The sequence below is a fragment of the Pezoporus flaviventris genome, unplaced genomic scaffold (assembly GCF_033815535.1).
Source record: "Pezoporus flaviventris isolate CSIRO_AGI_PZ_B2104156 unplaced genomic scaffold, CSIRO_AGI_Pfla_v1 ptg000001l, whole genome shotgun sequence".
Lineage (NCBI taxonomy): Eukaryota > Metazoa > Chordata > Aves > Psittaciformes > Psittacidae > Pezoporus > Pezoporus flaviventris.
In genome coordinates, this window is record NW_026892549.1 from 43,208,954 (window position 1) to 43,231,761 (window position 22,808).

Consider the following 22,808-nt stretch of genomic DNA (forward strand, 5'->3'; position numbering starts at 1 on the left):
AGTGCCCAGGGCAATGGCTGAATAAGTACCTGAATAAATCTCACCTTTCTGCTGACTAATTTCTGATTTACCATTTTTAATCTCCAGGCTCTGCTCTCTTTGAAGGATTTTGTTCTCTCTACCTATTTATGTAACATGCACAATGATTCTTAGCTCCTGCTACAAAGAGCGGCTTCTGGGAGCCTTGAGAAACCTTGTGCTCCCCCTTCCTGGAGCTACTCAATGTCAAAAATAATGGAAAAGGGAAAAAAAAAAAGAAAAGATTGTCTTTGGTTCTCAGAGAGGGCCTGTGAGGTGAAACAAGGTAATATACCATTATAGATTATATCCCTAGGGTATTCCTGTGAGCAGCATTCTGGATGAACTGTGTTTCAAGGACTCCTTAATCCAAGACATGCATGTAATCTTTGAAGTAGGAACTAAACCCCTGTGCTCCTTCTTGACCCCCTATGCAAGGACCCTTCACCCAGCAGAAAAGGGTGTTATGCTGCTTCTTGTGTAACTTGCATTCTAACTCTCTCACTCAACAAAGTTGCCTTCTGAGCTGCTTTAAAGCCCACACAAAATTCCCTGGTGCTGCAAATATGAAGCCTGCAATACTTCTGTACAATTATTGCCAGCAGCACGCCCATGACTCTGGATTTTCACCACACAGCATCATTAGCACTTAGACTGCAAGCTGCTTGGGCTAAAGACTAGCTGGGGGGGGACTAGTTTTGTCAAGTACTGTGTGCAGCTATGGCGTTTGAATGAATCATATTGCAGTATCAGACTGCCATGTGGCATCACTGGGCTGCCATGTCAGGCAAAACATTATATATAGCAAAATGAATTCAATGGAAGTGAAAAAAGGCCTTGGCATACTTAAGGAAAAGAATGGTTTGACTCCTATTGTAAAAGGAAAATGGGGGTGAGGAGGAAGAGAGAAAAAAGAAAGACTGATTGCCCAAGTGTGTGCATATTATAAAGCTGTCATTTACAGGAATGAAATAAAAATAAACTCCCTTTCTACTACTGACATAGTCTAATAACCTGCATTGCTTTATGTAGAATCTGCACAGAGCTAACGACTTCAGATCTTGCTGACCCTGTATGGCTCAGTTCCCAGAGTCCTACTGAGCATATGGGGAAAATAGCCAGGTTTTGTACAAACACAAATGTTTGCTTAAGCTGAGCCCAGGACCAATACGGTCAAACCATCATCTTGGGATAGAAAGTTTTGTTGCCAAGTAAAAATTTAATCCGGAAGCTGATAGTCAGTAAGAAATAGAGTTGTTTCCTCAGACAGGCCTTCTCTGCTATGAAAATCAAATGCGTGGTAAGAGGAGCAGATTGTAAAAAAATTGTACTACGATGATGTCTAAATACCTCCTAAAAAAGGATTTATGATTTTAGTCTACTCCTGAAGGGAGTTTGCAGAACTACAGGACCCCTGGCACTGATGTGGGGATTGCAGATAGCACAAATTAGGCTCTAAATAATGGATCAAAAAGAGGAGCCTCAAAAGCTAGATTTTATTGCTCTTCGGGGAATAGCGCAGACTATTATAAAATACTGCAGCTTATGAAGCTCCAATAGCATTGTGCAGTTTAAAGGAAAAAAAAAAAGCCTCAAGGAAAGCAGGGAAAGCTCAGTGGCAGTGAGCCGGGTAGAGCTACACTTTCTTATTGTAGGAGACAGTGGTACATGGGGCAGGGATGGTGCAATGTCCTAGAGATGGCCACATCCCAACCTTACGCAGTGTTCAGCACCTTGCCTTTCAATCTTGTACAACTTAATGTAAACTTGTGATGCCTGGGTGCTTCAGCTTTCAATCCTACATTCTTAAAATAAAGCAATGGTGATTATATGACCTGGTTAAGAAAGAGCAATCATGGGATGATGATATTGAGGTATATTCAGTTGGTTGCTGATACCAATTTTTGTCTGAGCATGAGCATACCAGAAACCATCTCTGTTTCTTCTGTCAAAAGGGGCAGACATCATCAGCATAAAACAGCCTTTGTTAATTCAAGTTGTATTATGATATAAGACATGTCCTCAATTAAAGCTATACAGCATGCTTACTTATGGCTCTGGGGTCTTTTACCAATTGATTTTGGGTTGGAAAAAAGCAAACAAAACCCCAAAATCAATTATGAGCAATAGAAATTAAGTTAAAATTAAATGTAAATAAATACTAGATCAAAATATAAATTAAAACATGTCAGAGAAAAGTAGTTTATTTTCACCTGAAACATAAACAGACCAATAGCAGCAAATGCTTGGCTATCTCTAAGCAAATCTAGAGCTTGCTTGCCAGACTCAATCTCTGGTGATGAGCTCCTTGCAGCTACATGCAAGACTCAGTAAGAAAACAGATGGTACACTGGAGCTTTGCTTCATGAAGAATAATAGATGAGTAGATAGAGACTCTCAATCTCAGAGTGGCACACAGGGTGATCAGAATCCTAATCACAACCACCCTGTGATAAAAGACTCTGAATGAAGAATGAATTAAGGTGGTTTGGTCTGTTTTATCAATAAAAGTAATAGTAAGATATATTTCTTACAATTCTTTAAGCAGAAGGCTCACAGGAGCGATACATATTGCTTACAAAGGATCATGAAGTGAGATAAATCACTCTGTCCATTTAAGGGTTGTGTGTTTGCTGCCTCTGTATTATCAGCAAGATTATTCCCTGAATTTTGGCAAATGCATAAGAATATATAAAAAATATACAGACCAAAATTCTCCTTCTGGCATCTTTTGTCCCTGCACTGTGAAGCCTGGCACAGGTTAGAAAACAAATTATCTGCTCTGTGTTGCCCTGTTTTGTTATTATGATGCATTAGAAACTAATGCAGGATTCTGTCATCTAGAAATATTTGAGCAAGATTTCCATATTTGAAAAACAATTTCCTGTCAAGAAGGTAATAACAAGTGAAATAACATCAATATAACTGGAATATTAGGACAGCCTAAAAGTAATGATATTGCAGCCTAAGGTATTAGAAGGAAATAGCTTAAATTATTCAGGAAGTAAACTGATGTCATGTGGTCAATGCACTACATATTTCACATATCCCAATTAGAATTAATGTAATAATAAAGATTGATTATTAAGTAATAAACACTGGCCAAACAAATTACTGTAAACATAAGTCAAATCTGCTAGGACAGCATACCTCTTTCTCTCTCTGGGTTGCAGAGCAGACCTTGACACAAGCCAGAGTAGAACAAACAATTCTTCACAGATATTTTCAGACTTCTTTGTCCATCTTGCAAATATAGATCAAGCTATCTTTGAAGCTACTGAAAACTTTGTGCACACTGTTTGTTCAGTGTGTTACTGTCCAACATGTGACAATAATAATTAAAAAAAAAAAAATATTTGGGCTTACCTGTGTGAGATTGCACCAGTTACCTATGCTGGTTATAATGAAATGGAGTAAACTATACAGGGAAACTGTGCATTTTTGTTTGTATTGCAGTATCAATTAATTTGGTAAAAGCAGACTCATTTATGGACTTCTAGGCTTTTTACTGAAAGTAAGCAATGATTTGTGCTACGGAGATTTTAATACTGAATTGTACCCCTTCATAAATAGTGATTCAACAAGTGTGACAGACTGCAAAGCCCTGCAGCTTTCATGAAATGCCGTTCCCTTCTTACTGTCTTTCAGATGGTGTCAAGTGGTACAAAGTTGTGCCAAGATACAGTCAGCAGCAAAGAATCTCTCTACCACCTTCCTTTTAATTCATTGCAAATAGTGCATTTTCATCTGCAGGTACAAGCTCATCTTTCCTACAAGATAGAAAAATGAAGCTGAATTTTGGATCATGGGCTAATACAAGACCCTTCATCCCAGAGCCTTCAGACTGTGGGATGGGATTCAGTCTAGTTTCATATGCAAGCGCTTACAAAAACCTGCAAACTAACTGAGTAAGCCCCTTCAAGTCCTTCATTTTTGTTCTCACCTTTTCTGAGTAATTCTCATTAAACTGAACTTCTAACGTGGCACTGCTGCTGATCTGTTCTCAGACATTGCTCTTTCATTGCCTTGAGTTGTGCAAGCCTTCAGGCTGCATGAAGTTGCAAGTCCATTGTTCTAAGGGGGTTTATCACAAGAAACAACCAAGGAAATGGAAAGAGAAGAATTTCCACCTCATGCTGTACAGTGCTCCTGTGAAAAGGCAGGTCCGTCTTGCTTGTGTGCATCAAAAGGCAGTGAAAACCAGGTTATATGGACAAAACTTTTTTTTTTTTTTTACTATGTTTGGCATTAGAACACAGAAAGAATTTGAAGTATTCAAGACCTATTACAAAATTAACAATGGAATACTTAATTGATTAGGGGGCAAACATACCCATGCAAGACTTAAAGCAGCATAGAGAATTCACCACTTCAGAATGATAAAGATGAAAAAATGGAAGTCTTTGTTACAGATTTACCTTATCACAAGTGTCTGTCCCCACTGTACATTGCTCTGGTCAGCGTGTGTAAGCTGATGATATGAGAATTCAGTTGGTCTTTTCAAATAAAGCTTACCTTCAAAGTTACAATAAACCAGTACTCTCAGAAGTCATTGGTAAAGATGACAAGCATGAAAAAACCTACCTGTTGTTTGTAAATGTTCAAATAGCAAATAAAGAAATATAAGACCACTGCTTTCTGCCATAGATACTTTACAATTCATGACCGCTTAGTAGAAAACTTAACTGAGATATAGTGCTTTTGAGACACTTGTTCAAACACACTTTGCTCTCTCAGCCCTCTCCTCTCTGTCTCTTGGCATATTGTGCAGTTCTACCCTGTATCAGATTTATATGCAATATACTCCTAGATCTTGAGATAAACTAACAGGCATCTGAAAGAGACCCCAAATGAAATATTCATGAACTGTCATAACATTCATTACCATTTTATGATTCTCTTTACTTGGTTGAACAACAACGCTTTCTAGCACTCTATTAAATCAGCTAGCAAACTTTATAAATCACCAGCTAAACTACATGAATCTGTCACTTTTTAATGTACTCTCTGGGCTCCAAAAATGCTTGAGTACATGGCAAAGTCATACTACTTATATGAGTCTCTTTCCTGTCATACTTCAGCATCGATTTTTCTAGGTAAACTCTTACTGTATTAAGAATTTACCATATTTTTACAATTGAGTTTGAGTTTAGTAGACAAATAAGCAAAAAATATAGGTAAAATCTAAAATTTTTATTTTTGCAATGATGCAAATGTCCTTAGTTTATCTAGAAGACAATAATACAAATGTGCATGGACTCACCAACTAAAATCAAAATATTTTTGCTGAGCTGTAGTGAATAGAATGGGGACATTCAGATCTAGCTAAAACTTTGCAAGACTTCTAATGCTGGACTGAAAGGTAACTCAATCTGCTTGAAGATGATGCTAAATCCTAGTGAAGGAAAGTGGAAGTGATTGGAATTGCTGAGGACACAGATGACCTAAAGAAGAATCAGACCTGTCCATTTCCATTTCCATTGTGACCTCTTGTTTCAGGGCCTTCTGGGCAGAGATCTTCCCAGCTGTCTACAGTATACTTTTTCCACCTGTCTTTGCAGGCTAAAAATAGCTCTCATACCAACTTTTATCAATGACTTGCTGCCCAAGATCAACATGCTCCTTTTATCTGTTGTGTTTGCTGGAGTCAACACCACGCACCCTCTTACCTTACTGGTTTCTCCTCTGGTTACACTGGCTTTTGCTTAGCCTGTCTCTCCGTGTTGCTTGCTAAAAATCCCAAATCTACATAGTTCTTAGTCATGACAAATTTTAAGCAATTCTATCATGGCTGACTTTGGCCACATCATCTTAGTCAAATAATGTAACTGAGAAATGCTCCCTGTAAGTTACTGAATAATAATTAAATAAAATCTGCATCTAAACTGAAACAAAACTATCGACTATCTCCTGAATTTGTTGGCTATAGTTGCACCTCATGCAATATTTTCAGCATTATCTGTTCTGCTGATAATGTTCTACAAGGTCACAAATAAATTTTGTGTTCTAGCACTGAAACTTTCTGTACTGGAATCTTTGACCTCTTTTCTACTACACACCAGGTCTTACTGATTTGTGTGACTTTGCCCCTGAAGCTATGGAAGTCTCAGGATATTTTGAAGCTAATTCCTTTCCTCTAAGGAGCTGATAGATAGCCTAGAAATTATTTACACACAAGGTCAGCCTTTTAATACCCGTTATCTATTCCTGTGCTTGAAGTTAAACACTAGTTTAAGTGCTTTGCCAGGTTAGAGAAACAGAGCTGGGTTGAGGGCCCCTGACATCAGCAGGAGACATTTACAGAGGCAAAATAACCCTTGAATTAGCTCAAGAGAATTTACAGCCATTAAAAGACCATTCAAGATGTCTATATATTTATGCATCCATTTAAAAAATTGCCAAAGGCAAAAAATGTCACAGTAGATTGTAAAATTTTGGTCAATTTATTATAAGAGCTTTTAACTGTTAGTATGGAAACATTGTGTTAAGTGATATGAAGTATAATTTCAAATTTCAAGTTCAGAAAAGAAAAAGCACCACAGAGAAAATGTTTATTTTGGACCTGCTAACATACTAGATTTTCTTTAAAAAAAAATAAAATTAAATATTTTCATTAGTGCTTCAAGTTTTGTAATTCTTTCTTGTCAGTAAAATGTAGCAAACCAGAGATTTGACTTTAGAGTTGATTCTGAATAATCTGCAAAAAGCTACAGACCTCATTTAACAAATAGCAGCTAAATTCAGTCTGACATCCTGCTTCTGGCTTCATTGAGAGCAATGACAATACTCTTGTTATCTTAGATAGGAGCATGTTTTTTGGGGGGGTGATTAAATGCTATCACAAAAAACTATAACATCTTTCTTATTTTTCTATGAACACATCTCTGTAGTGCACGTTTCCAAAAGATGAGCATACAAGGGTGAAAGAGATTTCCCGGGGTCAAGTTTGAGCTTTTGAAGAAGCCTGTAGTTTATATTAGAAACGTAGTAAGAAATGAGAAACATGTATCTGCTGTCAAATGAAGTCTAGATGTTTGACTTTTTAACTTGGAAGGAATATCTGCTTTGCAGATACCTTTCCAAACATGATTTATTATACTTTGTGGCAACAGAACTGAGTGTTGCTGTAATTAGCAGAGCAATATGGTAAAGACACTAAACCAACAAAGCACCACAAGGCGGAAATGATTGCAAGTTTTCCATTGGATTTTTTTTTTTTGTCAGAGGAGAATTGGTTTAGATTAATCAAACATTTCTACAGAGGATAAGTTTTCTCCTCAAAATACTTCAGGTTACAAAATTATATATTTTTTTAATGTTTATGAAAAAAACACCAACTTTCTTTCATGAAAACTCGCTTTTCTCCTCCTAAACATACTGTATTGTGCTAACTTCAAACTTGGTAGCACATTACGCAAGTAGTATCTTCTGCAGGTAATTGAGAGAAGGCAGCAATTTTGTTGCACTTTCTGTGCAAGGGAGCATAAAATCCTGAAGTCTGTTGCTTTAACTAAATTTGAAGACCACTGCTTTTCAGTTCAAGATATTTTGTGTGAACATTCTAATTTATCATTGAAATTATGGATGTGACAGTTTATAAAACTGTCAAATTATCTTCCAATGGAGATAATTCATTACAGGCTGAAATTGTCACATTCTATAGACTCCAGATAAAATTTAAAGCAATGATACCAAAATTCTCTGAGATACAATACAACACACCATAATAGTACCAAAATTATCCTGTTTGCTCAATAACTACGCTAGGTGTTTGGCTTGCAATGATAATATTGCTTTGCTTTGTTAAGGACTTGCTTTTTCAATTCTGGGTTGCAAAAAAAACCCCTCAAAACAACAAACAACTCAAAACTAAACAACATTTTAGAAGTTTTGCTTATAGGTTTCCATCTGACATAACAATGCTTGGAAGTATTTTTGTTGAAGTTGGAACATCTCAGTGGCAGTATCTCACACCAATTTGCATTGTTAAAATTAAATATTTATGTTCAAGCTGGAAAAGGTGAGATTAAGGTGATAAAATGTGTTTGTATAGCGACATTTGAGACATCCTAGGGTATAAGTGACATCCATGCAGGAATGGCAATGGGATGCAGTACACAGGAGAGAGTCAAGTTGCTTTGAAGCAGCAAGCAAAGAGTAGGCGTGATAACCCAGCCATCTAAAATGGCATTGGATGCCTATTTTGGAGGTATCTGAAGTGTTTCTATAAAATATGTAACATTATATCATTAATCCTCCTAATCACTGAGTAGCTGAACAAACACTTCCTACAGAATTATAAGAGATTGAGCTTCTTATAGACATACCTTGATGAAGGCAGGTTAGTTGAAGACCTTGTCCAGAAACTAAATAATACAGGATAATGTCATCTTAGTAATAAACTGAAACATAGTGTGCCTTACTTGGGTAAAATCACAGGAGATATGAAAGTCACAAGACTGTATACCAGTCTTGAGAAGCTCTATCTAGGGAAATTTGTTTCTTTGCTTGAACCCTTAGGAGAAAAGGAGCATTAATCCCATCTGAATTTAGTTTTCTAATCTTACCAGGAAATCTAGTTAGCAAAACCCCCCTGACCCTTTTCCTGTCAGTGGAGGCAGGTGCTCTGCATTCCCTTCTGAAGGAACCCAAGTTAAGTTTTACTCAATTGCTTTCTGAAAGGCTTACATTTATGGATAAATTCAGGTAATCTAATGTCATTCTTGATGATCAAGCAACAGAAACTTTAGGATTATTTTTTTGTGACTACACCTGCAATTCTCAGGTCTGCTTTGGTGCCCTGGCTACTTGGTTACCCACCACATCTCTCATCTTCTATGAGAGAAGCTGTTTTATAGAAGTGCACCTTCTTTCACATGACATTAGGGAGAGTGCCTTACATCAGACTCCCACAGGAGTGGAACAAAACATAATGGTCTAGACTCTGCTTTCATCTTTGTATCAGCTTGGATTTCGAGTCACCAATGAATATAATGAAATTATACAACATATGTATTATGATAATTGGCCATAATTATAGTGCTTAGAGATAATTAGATGAAGAATTACTTGAAATATAGTAGTAAAATCAATAGACAGCAAGTAGGAAAGCAATTAGATAACCTTTTAGGAAAAGCTTTTTTTTTTTAAAAATGATCATCAGAATTTATTTAAGGAGTTTTGTATTTATGGAGTCCTGGCTTAAGAATATCATCAGCATTTTTTAATTAGACACCCTAGGACTCAGAAACGTGACAGATTTGTATCACAACTATGCCTAGATGGAAAGGTGGGAGAGAGAGAACTTTACAAGAGGAAATAATGAATTCTTCCTTGGCCATTGTCTTAACAAAACAAACAAACAAAAAAAATCACTTAATGAAATTAGCTGTAAACAAACTGAGAGCAAAAGAAAATCTCCAACATCAGGCTGTGTATGATAAGAACTTTCATGTACACGGACAAGATGGACAGCATAAGGCCAGCTGAACCTCATGAGAGCTCTATAGTGTTCTACTTGGTCATGGTCACAGACAAGCCTCTTCAATTTATACTTGCAGCATTGCTTCATAATGTTCATTCTGCAGGATAGATTCTGCTAGTGCTCATACGGATGTTCTCCTGGCTCTAGGCCCATCCTCTCTGACTTCTAGCCATGATCCAATAGCCAGATAAAAGGAAACTCAGGAGAAGAGAGAAGAAAGGAAGGCCATTAAAAGAAAGAGACCTGGCCTAAATCCAGACAGAATGTCCTCAATGGCTTCTTTGTCTTTGTAAATACTTCAGTGCCAGCCATGAGTACTATTAGACCTTCAGCAAGAACAGGATTCTAGCCCACAGTTTGATCTGCTTTGCTTAGCAAATCTCCCTGTTCAGGCTTTCAGCACAGCAGATGTCTATCTCCAGCTTCAGATGTCTGAATGCCTTCCAAACCAGCAACATCAGAGAATTTCCCTCAAAGTTCCAAAATAAAAGCTACAAAAATGGGATCAGATCACTACTAATGCTGAGCTGGTAAGTGAAAGGGGTGCCAGTCTTTGATCACCACATGGAGCTTATTAACTGACACTTTTCTGGATCACTCAGGTCAAAATCACTACATAACAGCAATATCCTTGTAATATTATTCAATTAATACAGATATTTTAAACACCATTATTTAGCATGTCTCCAGACACCTCAGACTATTGAGTCAATCTAACTTATGGGCTTCAACTTCCCACCTGCAGACTTTCATGAAGTGACAACATAGTGCAACACCATTCCAGTGTCACTTCTCCAGATTAAATAACAATAAAAAACCTTGCAATCCTAAGAAAAGAATTTTGGTCTTTGACGAGACACTTGGTTAAAGGGCATGTAATTCATAACCCAGGTTGTACTATCTGGCAATGCTCCATGGAAAAGAGGAGCAGTTGTTAGCAATAGCTATCCTTCCTTCACAACTGAACCACCTCCACTGCCAATTCAAGGCTGCATTCCCCAAGCTGCATCTGCCTGTGTTCACTGCATTGTCCTCTCCTGCCATCCTCACGTCCTTGTCCTCAGAATTTCCAGTGCCTAGTCATTGCTTTAGCTCACATATTTTTCCATCTGTATTTCATCCCTTTTTTCTTCAAATTAAAAAACAATTTTTATGAGCATTTCAGGTTTTCTCCACTGTTTGTATCTAATATTTTAGATGGCTAAAATAGCTGTTAGAAAAATCTTTAGGTTAAACATTCTGTAAATAGCAAAGTTAATTTTAAACATTAACTTAGACACAGATCTCATATTAAAGACAACTTTTTAGTTAGTGCAGCAGAGCACAGGAAACCTAGGAGTCCCCCCACATATGAAATGTGCTACAATTACGTTTCTAGATATAATTTGATCTGTTTCCCAGAGCTACAATAACAGTTTTTCTCCACTTACTTCCTTGCTTTTCTCGATATGCTAGAGGTTTAGCCGATGGCAAGAAGCATAAGTTACAAATAATATTTTCATATGTTAAAACCAATAGCTGAGTAGGTTGGTAAACAAGTTTACAGCACATTTTCAATTCTTTGTATTTGTTTTCTTCCTTCCCATGCAATTCAGAAGCTCTATTAATCTTAAAGTATGCTGATCTTTTATATCCTAAGGAAAAAATAAAATTGTTGTGTTGGGTTTGTGTGGCAAGGTTTTGATAGCTGGGGGGCCACAGGTGATGGCTTCTGTGAGAAGCCACTTGAAGCTTCCCCAATGTTCAACAGATTCAATAGCAGCCGGCTCCAAGATGGACCCACTGATGGCCAAGGCTGAGCCCATCAGCCTATCCCAGAGCACCTCTGGGATAACATAGCTAAGGAGGGTAAAAAAAAACCCAACATTACTTGTGCAACAGTAATGGGAGCCAGAGAGAGGAGCAAAAATATGTGAGAGAAAGGACTTGCAGACACCAAGGTCAGTGCAGAAGGAGGGCAGGAGGCACTTCAGGTGCCAGAGCAGAGATTCCCCTGCAGCCCCTGGTGCAGACCATGATGAGGCAGGCTGTGCCCCTGCAGCTCATGGAGGTCCATGGTGGAGCAGATCTCCCCCTGCAGTCTGTGGAGGACCCCATGCTGGACCAGGGGCATGCCTGAAGGAGGCTGTGACCCCATGGGAAGCCCATGCTGGAGTAGGATCTTGGCAGGACCAGTGGTTCATGGACAGAGGAGCCCACACTGGAGCAAGTTTGCTGCAGGACTTGTGACGCTGTGGGGGACCCATGTTGGAGCAGCCTGTTCCTGAAAGATGCACCCCATGGAGGGGACCCCCACTTCACAGTTCGTGAACAAGAAGTCTGTAGGAGGGAGCCCACAGTGGAGCAGGGGAAGAGTGTGAGGAATGGCCCCCTGAGGAGGAAGGAGCAGCAGAGACAATGTGTGATAAACTGACCACAATCCCATTCCATGTCCCCATGTGCTGCTATGGGGTGGGGAGGAGGTAGAGAATTTGAGTGAAATTGAGCCTGGGAAGATGAGGTGGAGGTGGTTTCAGACTTGTTTTTTATTTCTGCTAATCTGATTTGATTGGTAATAAATTGAATTAATTTCCCTAAGTTGAGTCTGAGATGCTGAACATTCCGGATCCAATTCAACAGAGTATTTAAGCACATACTATTTCACTTCAAGCATAGGAGCAAATCCTTTCTTTAAGCTATAGTTTTCAGGGCCTTGAAGAATTAAATTTGGTTTTCCTAAATTTGCAAGCGATATAACTAGTGAACAAAATAACTCAAACAGTCAGATGATACAAGTCAAGCCATAATGTACAAACAGCAACAATACAGAATACTTGTTCTAGCAAGCCTGTTCTTCACAGCATAAAACCTCTCTGCTTTGCACCTGTTGTCTTATATCCATGTTTTCTTCATCACAGCTAGTTAATTCCTAAAATATAGTACACACCAATATTAATTTCCTGAACAGCTCTCCTCCTTGAATGAGGCAGATGTGCTTCAGTTCCATATTGGCTGTCAGCTTCAACTATTTTGGAGCCAGCCAAATCCTCACTGCAATCACAGTTGTCATGCTCATTGACTTGGCAAGAGTAGGCTTGGTCTGTGAGACAACACACATATCCCTGCATTATTCCAACTTTCCTAAGGATCCAACCCAAATTATCCTGTAAAAAACTGTATAAACCAAAACTTGAGGAATTGTTGCAAAGCTGGTTATTTTTGTTGAGCAAAGTTTTGGAGTAAGTAGTGAGCTCAGCACTTCTCCAGTTTGAAGATTTCAATATATTGAGGTCCTAGTGAAAAGAACAGGCTTAACTTCTATCCCTTATCAAAAGAGCCCTAAGAAGCAGGATTTATTAGGCTAGGCACAACAACATTTTAATGCAAACAGTGTCTGAACTGAAGCAGGTTCAATTCTGGTGGCTGAGAGTAAATTAATGCATCTCCACTTACACCATTCCTGAGCAAGATACCTCTAGCAACCTGAAAAAGGTGACTCAGGTATTTGCAGTGTTGTGTTCAGTTTTTCAGATCAGCAAGACAGTCCCTGTTTTGCAGAACTGTCAGTGTCCAACTTGTTCTGTTCTCTAAAATTTCAGCAATCAGCGAAAAAAAAGAAAAAACTCCATGTCAAAATGAAAATTTGGCTTCTCATACAGAGAAACATCTGGCACCTGACTGATGCACTGGAATTTGGAGTGCTTCAGTCTCCCCATGAACACAATGCCTATTTGATGTCCAACAGAAGAAAGAATACAGTATTCACTGGCATATTTTAATCTTTTTGTGACCGCATGAATGTACATGAGCCTGCTAAAGCAGGTTTAGTGGTCTGGGTTTTTTCATCATAAGATGATTTCTAGAATGCATGTTGAGTATTTATGCTTTCTCCTCCCAGTTGTTGAATGCTGTCCTGCAACTTTAGTTAAAAGCGTAAAGAGAGAGACTCCAATAAACTGTATTTAAAGAGTAACTGACTTAGATATTTTCTCAAAACTACACATTCCAGCAATAGTTTTTTCATTGCTTCCAGCCTATACAAGCACAGGTTTTTTCGGTTAGCTTCTGGCTATCATCCAGTCAGATGTTTAGATGCTTGAACGAACTTGGAGAAATATTTTTACAGTGTGAAGAGTCTGTGCTTAATCACTTGGGGAAAAATATTCCATTTTGATTCTTGGCTACAGTACTTGTCTAAAATTGCTTAATCACGTGAAAATATAATTTCACTAGCTAGCACATATCCCTTTGAAATTTCACTTGCAACATACTTCAGCTCACCAGCTTTGACCCTCATGTAAGGTCATCTACTCTGCTGTTTAAATAAAAATACACACCGTGATAACTCACAGTATTTTCCAGTCACGCAGAAATGTGGGTGAACAAGTTATTGATTCTAGTGTCTGACATGACCTGCTTGTAATTAGGAAATCAATAACCTGGAATTCTTCCTCTCTTGCCACCACCTGCCTTTCCCCCAAATTCCAAAAATATCCCTGCATTCAATTAATGCTGATGCTGGATTCCCACCCTGATTTTGCAACACAAGCAGTTCTCTACTACTTACATAATTTCATACCTTCTACTTTGGCCCCAAGGCCTGGATGGTGGTTGTGGAAGGAATTTATTAAGTAGCACAGAAATTAATGTTCAAAAGACACCATAAAACAAGGCAATGATATAGCAGAATTTGGCTGATATTAAAATCATAACAGGTATATGAAGAAAATACTCAGCTGACAACATTGGTCAAACTATCGATGCCTCACCATTTCACTGAGTTGGCGAAATAGCTGGAGCATGATCAGCTTCCATCCTGCCTAATCCCTTCTTGCTACATTACCATGTTGCTGGAAGTCTTGGCAAGATGCTATTATTGAACTTTAGCACCACTGTACCTGATTGACAGTACCCAGTTAGTTTCTCACTAGGTACTACTGCTCGTTTTCGGTAGTTTTACAGAAGATTAGGGGACTTGAAAATATTTGAGGTTGTTGCTGAAGAGTGAAACAGGGCATACAGACAAACTAATGGAAGAAATCAAATATTTAAATCACACATGTAAAAGACTTCGGGGGTCTTACATGGCATCTCAGAAAAGAGTCAATTACGGTTCACAGAAAGAATCTAATAATAACTAAAGTAGGCCAAATGCAAACACTGTCATCCTGCAAAAATCTGAAAGAAGCTATACAAATAGCAGTGAAGGAAGACAAATATGTGCACTCCGAGCATGCATACCCCAGAGTACCCTTACTGAATCACATTATGAGAATATGATCTACCAAGCTCAGGAAATTCTGAGTTCAGATACAGCTACATTTCACCTGAAAAGCCTGCCAAACCTAAGCTACTTTGCACTCCAAAACTGTAACAAACTCATAAAAAATCATAGCAAGTACTTTTGTACTTACCTGATTCTTTATACTGGCTAAAAAAAGAACAATGCACAATGTTGCATAGTTTCCACTATGCTTAAAATGCAGAGGTGGCAACTAAAAGCAGCAGGAACAGTAATCAGAAGAGAATAATACCACTGGAAGCACAAAGCAAAAACCAAGTTTCAGCAAGTATTCAAAAATACAGAGTTTGCTTCCTTGCAGCTTCACGTACTGAGGGTTTTGCATGAATATTAAAGGTACTGACAAAATAGCAACATATTCCAAGACAAGCACAAGAACCTTTAGTGAGACACATTAGGAGTTATTCAGTGGATGCTGAAAAATAGGGTTGTCAAGGATTTATCCTTTTTTTCTTTTTTTTAGTGTAAGCTTTATAAAGATAGACTTACATTCTTAGAGAGAATCTAGTTCTGATACAACAGATGTAAAAGTTCATCCTTCGTTTAAAGTACAATTCGCTGCCTATAGTCTTTTAAGCACTGTATAAATTACCACATTGGTGTAAAAGGATAGAAATTTGCTTTCCTGAAAGAAGTCAACATATTAAACTTCAGGCAATGCATTTTTACAATTCGATGCTTTTGTGACAAAAAAAAAAAATCCAGGAATTGTTTTCAGTGGACTCAGGTGTTTTCAGTGGAAGACCTCCCCAAAATATATCTTTTGGGGGTAAAAGTTTGTTTACATCTTATCTGTCTTTCGCTACCATACTCTCACTATCCGCCCAGGCAGTGGTGCTCTCCTTCATTCTTCAGGGGACATTCCAGGGCTTAAACACAGTTTCTCAGAACTCTAAGCTTTATGCACTGAGGGTTTGTAATTTAGCATACATGGTGCACGCATTGCCCATCATGAAGGTTTCCATGCCATTTCTTGGACGAGAACTTAAATATTCTCATGGAGTTAGTGGGATAAACTGGATCAATTCAGTGATATAATTTATGACACAACTCTACCACAGCGTTTTTGAAGAACAGCTAATACAGAAACTTGGGAATGAAAATGAGATGCCATTTTGAGAGCTAGAAAGTGATGCAAGAATTTCAAGTGGAAAAAAAGTGCACAGAGTCATAGCTGCTCTCACAACCCAGGCAAAACCAGGAAAATATTCCCCCTTGTTTGCTTCTTACTTTGTGCTAACCTTCAGAGTCCACAGAGCAATACAGAATACTTCTCTTCCAAGAGAATTCTCTTGTATTCTCTTCTGTTCTCTGCCTGTTTTGTTTTACCAGGGAGTCTCTTTACCTGCCTTACTATAAACTGAGTGAGACAGCAATCTCATTAAATTGTATTCTTCAGACCTCAAGCCATGCTATATTATAATCCTAGGACTAGATTTGCTTTTTATTTTTCCTTTTTTTTTTTTTAAATGAACTTTGATAACGCTCAATTTCTCACTTCTTTACCATAATGCAAACCTTGCAGTAGTCAACATAAGTCCCAATCTGGTTGCTGTAAACATTTCAAAGTAAAACATACCACAGTCCCTCCCTCCTGTCCCACCACCTTCTCACACTTACATTTGACTGATGCTTTCCAACATGTGGGAACATTCTCCTGTTTCAGTGAAAATCTTGCCTAGTCCACATGCTTTGGTCCTCTTTTGTATTTATTTAATTGGTTGCCATTTAACATGGAATAATTAACACATGATGACAAATGCAAATCTACCCCCTTTGCAATCATTTCTTTCAAGACACAAATGGCTGTGCCTCATCCTGGCTTTCTTACATCAAGAAAGACTAGAAACAACTATTTGTTTCCTGGAATAAATTTTTAGGGAAGGTGTAAATTTGCAATCACTGCCATTAATTAGATCATGCTAATTGCCAATTAGCTCCATTTAAAAAGGAAACAAATGTTTACTCTAAGCAAATTCTGGTTTGGTTATGTGTGTGCTTAAGAAAATAGAGTTAACTTCTGTGAATGCATTTCATCAAGTAGAAGGAGAATAAAGCGTCACTTAAAGAACTAAACTAGGACAGAAAAAAAGGCATATCAGAAGCACCAGTTTTTCTTCTGAGGGTGTACATGGCTGTTATTTCCACTGTTTTAACACCCTTTATAATGAAGGAGGGCTGTCACTTTGGGCCCTACAGAAGTGAGTGCTGAAGCACTGCCTTTCAAGGAGGAAAGTGTCAGCAAAGTTGAGATAAATTAGTATTTCTCTCAACAGTAAAGCCAGTTTCAGCATCTACCCCATGCTCTTCTCTCTGGTGCTACACCACGGCTGGTGTGGCTGTGTGGTAAATGAAATCAGAGCAGTGATCCCCATTTAGGAAAACTGCTTAAAAAGAATAATAACACCTATAGGTATCCTAGCAAAGGAAGAACCTTTGAGAGAATAGAATACATTATAGATTATCTTTTCTCCCTAAAGAAAGATCTTAGAAAGCCTTACCATGAGGGAGGCTTCAGTCTGTGCCATGGCTATGTAGACCCACAGGCAGGACCCACATCAGGGAGCCAGCGAGAGGACGCTGGTACGCAGCTGTACAAAGTGCAGCAGTAGCAGTCAGAGCCATCTAGGAGCAGCAAGGAGAAGCGAGCTGCACTTCAGTATTCCCTGTTTCTGCCTTTTCCAGCTGAACTGCAGTGACAGAGCACAGAGCTGTCTGTCAACAGAAGGAGAGATTTTTTTTCCCGGTTGCATAAGGAAGCAGTCAGACCTTGCTGTTCTCATAGTTTGTCTCTAGCTCCACTGACTAAGATGTACAAGTCAGGAGCTAACATCTTTTTTTTGTCAATTTTCCAGTCATTTTTCATAGGTGATGTAAACCATATCGAAGTTATCCATTCTCAGTTCACTGTGGTGAGCTGTGAGACTGCAACAGAGGTCGTTCCATCTCATGTAGCAGTTTCAAATATTTGCTATGTAAAAGTATTAGCTGATAGTATTTATTTGATGTCTTCATGTAGCAACAGTAGGTTATACCATCCTACTACATAATTTCTAAAGCCCTGAGGATTCTTCAGTCGTTAATGACACAGAATATTTGGGTACTGCAGCAGTGTTGCTTGAATGACTCTTTCTTTAAAAGCTGCATTATAGCAAAGATTTCTTTCAATTCACATTACCACTGATGGTCTCTCTTCAGCCTTTACACAGAATTCCAATTAATGTCAAAGAGGAATAATCACACATTAAATGGATGGAGAATATACCCCTTAAAATTTAATGTGTACATGAGATATTCTTATTAACTATGGTCTTACTTAATTTTAATGCTATAACATCAACTATAATTTGGATAAGGAGTTTTTGATTTCCACACCCATCCCCCCCCCCCCCAAGAAAATGCGGCACTGCTGTTCATGCTAGCATAGCCCTTCTGGGGTTATGAGAAAATGGGGCTGTAGAGAAAATGATGCCCCAAACTCCCATGACCCAGATTCCCCAAACAACTGAAAACACCCTCTCAAAGTGTCTCTTGACATGATATTGAACCTCTGAAGTGGAATTAGTTGCCAGGAAAACTGACAGGATATAATCTAAACCAACAAAATACTGCACCTAGGTAATGAACTAGGTAATCAGAAATTGAGGTGGAGGAGGCACTGTCCGTGAAGAAAGAGAAGGACTGAGCAGAACAGAAGCAAGATTATTGATAAACCAGTAGAAAAGCTTCATAAAAGGTTTTGGGTTTTTTTACTGTACTGGGATGAGTAGGAAAAAAGAGACAATAGCATAAGTGATATATGAAAGCATGATGGCAATACAGCTTCCAAGCAGTAAAACGTGGTGTAATTTGGCTCAGACAGTTTACATTACATCTTTTTAGTTGATGGCAAAAAAAACCCAAAACAACCCACTGCATCCAAAAATGCACTACTTCCCTGGAGCATTGCTGAGATATGTCTAAGTTTAAGATCAAAGCCCTCCAAAGTTTCACCTTCATATAACTGCGTATTGCACCAACTTAACGGTCTTGCCTCTGTTGAGAGTTTTGGCAGTTTTCTTACAGACATATTGAAGGACTACATGCAAAAATCTCAGCACTGAAGAATGTTGTCAAGGGTCATTGATTTATACCAGGGAGAAACTAAAGCAAAACAGAAAACCTGCCACAGCCATTGCCTGTCTTGTTCTCTTATCTGCATTTGGCCTTCAAACAAAATTCATTCACTCCTCAAGAGTACTTCTAGTACAGAAACTGTGATAGTGGGATGAAGTACAGCATCCAAGAGTTATTTTTAAGTGCTTACTTGAACTCTTCTAAATCTAGTACACGCTGCTTGAGCGTTTCATTTTTTTGTATGTGGTTTCCAAGTTAAAATGCTGTAAAAGCATAAGCAGTAACCTATGTAGGCTGCAAAAGTATGGAGAAAGTACAGTTTGGAGAGGACTGTACCAGTTTCTAGAAACACTGAGTGCTTAAAAAATGCAACAAACCTTACTCGTGTTGCTTTTAGAAGCATCAGCTTTTCAGTGAGCAGACTGAAGTGTTTAGTGAAATCTAGTCCTTGTAGGAAGAGCTTGCTGGCCACTTCAGTTTTATTAGATTCAACATCAGCAAGCAGTGACTCAGTCAAGGACTATTGCAGCTAGAAAAAAGAAAGAAGAAGGGTGTCTGCTAAAGGTGAAAGAGATGCTTGGTGTATGAACAGTCTTGGTATATGAACAGTCAGTATTTCATGATCATAGGTGTAACTTAAAAGCATAAAATCCCACAGAAAATACTTGGAAAAGGACTTGGGAAAGGAAGCATCAGGGAAACAATGCAGAAACATTAAGTGATTCTTGTGTAGCAGACCTGGCCCTACTCAGTACTGGTAAGTGCTCATTTCTAGGGCACATTCCCCACCGCTGTCACACAGTCAGTCTGATGCGAACAAGCAGTAAACCTGTATATGTCATAAAGAGAGCTTCATGTCATTATCTACACCCATGGGAAAAATCTGAAGATGGATACTGCAAGAGGGGTATTGGCACACACAGCAACAGCAACCATTAGTAACAGAGGAAAAAGAAAACGTCAACATATCCTCATCCATAAATTCGAACTATAAAAGGACCTTTCAGTAATGTCAGGAATACTCTGAAAGGTTACACAAATCATGCTTCTTCAAAATGAGGAGAAAGAAAGTATTGACAGGGATTCTCAAATGCATTGTAGAAGAGTGGTATGATTAATGATACAGCAGAAATGGGTACTAAAGTAAGGAATTTGTCAGAAGTATAAGGATTCCCAGAGAAAAAGTGCCAATCTTATCATCTCAGCTACTCACAAGTGACATTGTCCAGAGTGAAAATGGAAAGCTTTTGGTTGAGGAAATTGTGAGCATATGATTTACAGTGGACTGACTGTGTTACTGTTCTTCCAGTAGGCACTGTGCCCATTGCTGTACCACGGCAATGCACAATGAGCACCAGCTCAGGAAAAGCAAATTCCTGCCATGTACTTGCATTACTGACTTTCATCCTGAGCTCTCTAGCCAGCTTTCTTCTTGTTTGTGAGTTAAATGATTAAACAGACAGTATATAGGAAAGATTTTCTGTTAAAATTGGAAGGACATAAACCAAGTTTCCACAGAAGAGCCATACTTTGCACTATGCAGCAACTGTGATGGACACAATAAGCCCCTACTCACCTAACAGCTACAGTGGGAGAGAGAATGCTTAGGGAGATAAATAGGGAGCAAGAGATTCCGAAAGCAGAAACAGCCGTAACATTGCAAATGAAAACAATCCTAAATAATCCTAAATGAAAACAATCCTTTGATATAGCAAAAATGTAGCTACAGGACCTGAAGCAGTCAAGACTCATCTTCTACATACTCTGGTCACATAAGAAGGCAAAAGTATCATGAAAAACACAGGCATCCTCCCAGAATATCCTAGAACAGCACACACAGAGAAGATAATTTACAAACTCATCATGTTATTGACTGAGATTGAACAACCTCACTCTAAATACCTTGCACACTTGCCTGCAAAAAAGCACATCAGGAAAAGTTGCAGATCCCTCCCCCCAGTTCTTGTTGGGCTGTGGTAAGCTTGTGTTTGAAGCAACATGGGTGGTTCAGACAGTTACTATGCTTGTTCAAGTTTTCAGCTAAATTTAATAGTGTTTAATTTTAGGCCCAGTTAGATTCAGATCCAAAAGAAGGGAAATGATACAGGGGAGGTGCTGGCAGTCCATGCTGCCTGAACACGGCACATGGGCAGTGAGAATATTCTTTGATGCCCTCAATGCTGGTAAGGATGTCTGTAGTTAGTTTCTTATTTCTACATGTAGCTTTTGTTCTTTAGAGGTTTATTCTGAATTATTCTCCCTCATCTAGAATGTATTCAATGGCCACATCATGTGAAACACTTTGTAGCTCTTGGCATGCCACTGATATATTATGTATCCTCATAAAACCTGTCAAAAAAGATGCAAGGAGAGGAGTCTAAAGCATTTGCTTGGCTAGACAGAAGAAAGAGTACTACATGCTTTGAAAGTACAGTGGTTGTGCAGTCTTTGCTGCCTTACATGGGTGCAGTTTTAGTAGCAGAAATTCACCACCTGACATGGATACAAGAATACTTATTTTGTATTTAAGGAATAAGAACAGAATACTATATATATGTGTATATATATTTACACACACACACAGAGTTATCTATACTGATATATATAACATAAGATACAGTGAAATGCATCTTCTGGAGCAGCTAATTCGGGAAAACCCCAGGCAGCTTGTACTGGGGAAACATGTCTGTTGGGACTGAATCCTACTTCACTATGCACTGGATTTAAAGGAGGGCCCAGTTCTTCCCTGGCTGGATGTGAGCATCATCCACTGAGATCAATGTCATTACATGCATCTTGCAGAGCGAGAGTTTGTCTGTTTGTATGCGATTTGAGAACACTTGCAAAAAAAACACTAACAGCAGATGAGAGCTCCCAGCTACCCTCTGAAGACTAGGCTGTCTGCCAAGAGAACAGCACATTAGACAGACACATCAATAACTCCCATCATCTATCCATCAAAAAAAGGAGATTCCATTTACCTTAAAATGCATCATATGTGGATTTTACCATGCTGAAAAGGGCAACACTTGTAGGTCTCTGAACTATCATTATATAACAGGATTGGTTCCCCTCAGTGCAGCTCAGATGCAGCTACTGCCTCAAGGAATTTATATTAATTCAGCAAATTCCATCCCATCCTTGACAGGAGTGGGCTATTTAACCATAAATTGGCTAAACTCTATGGCTATAACTGATCAAATGAGGTGTGCCCATACATAATGTTTAACCAGAAAATTTAACTAAAGAAATAAAATTTGAACATCAGCTAATAAAAGCGGATGGAGAAGTGGCAGTGATGGTCTCAGCAGCATAGCTATTCCCAGCACTGGGTGCAGGACAAGCCTTTCAGAATGTAAAATTAGGTGAATCAAATTCCAAGCTGGTGATTTCAGTATACCTTTTAGAAGGTGAAATTTAAGCTGAATGCTGTTGAACATGCTATTTAAATGTCATTTGCTCTTTCGCCTCTCAGTATTTCACAGGTCTTATAATGTTCTTATCTGAGAAATGAGCCAGCTATGTTCTGTGTTACATTTTGTCTCTTACTGGGTCATTTTGGCTAACACTGTGTTTTCAGCTGTTTGCCTGTGCTTCTCTTGCTGAAGAAGGCAAACAATTATTGCCTATGTCTGAAAACCATTTTGATTGATACACAGATAAAACAATTTTAGCTTGGTGTGTTGTTGCTTACCTAGGATTGGAGTTAAAAAAGTTGAAAAAAATAAGAATCTTTCTTCCAAAGCTCACTGTGAATCTTCTGAGTATTTTCACATTTAATTACTGACTTGAATCATCAGAAAATCAGCAACATGTAAGGAAGATAAATGATTTAAGAATGAAGATATGTCCCGACATACATTGCTATAAAGAAACACTAATTACAGTTTCTAGATAGCCCATTTGGCT

At 38.5% G+C, this 22,808-nt stretch overlaps 1 long non-coding RNA gene across 1 annotated transcript in view; it reads right to left on the bottom strand.

Annotated features, from left to right (window-relative positions):
- The window catches only part of LOC133269956 (uncharacterized), a 50,837-nt gene extending 33,276 nt beyond the window's left edge, over positions 1–17,561 (bottom strand). The window contains exon 1 of the long non-coding RNA XR_009743629.1: positions 17,285–17,561. This is a non-coding gene — a long non-coding RNA (uncharacterized LOC133269956). The remainder of the gene's footprint in view (positions 1–17,284) is intronic.
- Between the last annotated feature and the right edge of the window lie 5,247 nt (positions 17,562–22,808).